Source organism: Oryctolagus cuniculus, chromosome 15 (assembly GCF_964237555.1).
Source record: "Oryctolagus cuniculus chromosome 15, mOryCun1.1, whole genome shotgun sequence".
Lineage (NCBI taxonomy): Eukaryota > Metazoa > Chordata > Mammalia > Lagomorpha > Leporidae > Oryctolagus > Oryctolagus cuniculus.
The window spans coordinates 46466863-46469088 of record NC_091446.1 but is presented as its reverse complement, the minus strand read 5'-3'; the positions used below and the strand labels follow the sequence as shown (position 1 = coordinate 46469088).

The 2226-nt window shown below is 33.4% G+C and overlaps 1 non-coding gene across 1 annotated transcript; it reads left to right on the top strand.

Moving 5' to 3' along the window:
• Positions 1-221: 221 nt before the first annotated feature.
• LOC138845514 (U7 small nuclear RNA) lies at positions 222-284 on the top strand. The gene has a single exon (XR_011382801.1). It is a non-coding gene; the product is annotated as a U7 small nuclear RNA (small nuclear RNA).
• The last annotated feature ends 1942 nt before the right edge of the window (positions 285-2226 follow it).

Below are 2226 nucleotides of genomic sequence, written 5' to 3'. Positions count from 1 at the left end.
GAGAAATTACCAGTGCCATTTTGCCAGGGAGTAATTTAGCCATTTCAATGCTGTGACTTTTATGTCCTGAAGACATAAGAGGCTCTTCTGTTACAGGTGTGATGAAACATTTTTGAGTTATAAAAATTTCATCTTTGTTTTCTATAAAGTAGTTCCATTTTGATATGACAGGTGATTTCTTTTGTTTAATACTCAATTTCATTCAGAATATTAAATCTATTCAAAATATCAGCTCTTTCTAATTTGTCTTGGTCTCTTTTTTTTTTTTTTAAGGAAAAGCGCATATATTTAGTTCAGAGTTTGGGGTGCTCAAAGTCTAAATGGTGTAGTGGAGGCTCAGCATCCACCCTTTGGATTCATCAGCACATGAGACAGGTGGCAATGGTGGCTTCAAGTGCTAGAGCAACCGATTCCATCTTCAGTTAGGAGCAGAGAAAGGAGCCAGATGTGTTAGATGTGTGTTTTTTTTTTTTTAAAGCTGATCTGAAGAAGTCAAACACTATAATTATTTTGATACTGTCTTTTTCTAAGTCTGGCTTATTCTATGAAGTAATCATATGAGTTTACTTATTAAGAACATTGTATCCCAGGAAATACAGCTTTTAATGGTGTAAAAATGTTTTGCTGTCTAAAACTTGGTTAAAAAATAAAAAGGATATACATAGAAGCCTGAATCTCTTCGTTTTATTGGCTCCTGTTGTCACTGCATTCGGTCTTTAGTGTAAGATCTGGGATATAAACCTATTCTCATCACACTGTAGGTAGACAATCATAGGCAATTGTTACAACTAGATAGCTCATATCTGGCAAAATGATCCCCTGTAATTTAGACACAGTGTAAGTGAGATCATGTTTGGGCAGTTAATTTTAAACAACAGGCCCTTCCACTTTGTGACTTAAAACTTGAATCCATTAACATCTCTTGACTGTTTGCCAAATGTATATTTATCAGAATCAAAAAAGGTAAGAACATGTTCACCCATTAACAAATGAATGGAGAAATGATGCCAAATACTAAAGTGAGGTAAATGTAATTAAAGAGTCCCAAAGTTATATCTGTACACACAAGGAACCTAGCACCAGTAGGTAAGACAGACAAGGAGACAGACAATTTTACTTCAGTGTAGCATACTCTATTATGAGTTAAAAGTACATGATGTGCACAAAAGGGTCATAGCAGTCAGCAACCTCATCCAATTCAGGAATATCACTACCAGAATTGGAAAAAGAGCGCAAGAAGCACACTGAATTAAAAGAGTCATGTTCTCAACATCATTTTTATATTTCAGGTATTAGATTCAGACATCAGTTATTGCTTGTGTAAGATTAGAAAAGTATACACCAATAGAAGAGAGAATAAATATAGGGCTCCTGAGCTGCCTCTATGAAAACCTAATTTTGAATTGATAAAAAGGAGAGTGGATATGGAGAAATCTAAGATTACTTCTTCTCAATTATTAATTAAAAATTACTTCTTCTCAATTACTTCTTCTCTCTATATATGTAAATATAAATATAAATTTATATATATATATATATATATAAATTCAGCTCTCTGAGTCTCCAATTCTGCATTCAAAGATTCAAGCAACTATGAATCTAAAATATCTTTTCAAAAATGTATGGAAATACTGACATGCACAAATTTTATTATTTTTTCCAAGGCCAGCACACCAAGACCATGGGCTGCCGCGGCCGGACTGTGGGTGTGTCCAAGAAGAAATGAGTCTGTGGGCTTTCTCTGTTAATAAATAGTTTCTGTACCTAAAAAAAATAACACAAATATTTACATATTATTTATATTGCATTAGCTATTACAAGTAATCTATAGATGTTATATAAGGACTGTATAGGTTAGATGCAAAGATTATGACTTTTATTTAAGGAAATGGAGCATCCATGCATTTGGGTATCAGTAGGGATCCTGAAACCAGTCCTCCTCAGATACCAAGGGATGACATAATTTTCTGAAAACTTCTATGGAACCAGTCAAAAACATTTGTAATTTGGATATGGGGAAGCTAATCAAGTGGATGGTTTGTAATCAAGAACAACTATGTTTATGAGTTGCAACTAAAAGTCATAAATGATTCTAGAAGCAATACATATTAATATAAGTTGTATGTGGAATCTTTATTTATAAATCATTCTATCTTTGGTAGGAGTGAAGTTAAATGTAGTTCCACAGCTAGCCACACACTATAGTATTTCTGGTCCTAAAATACT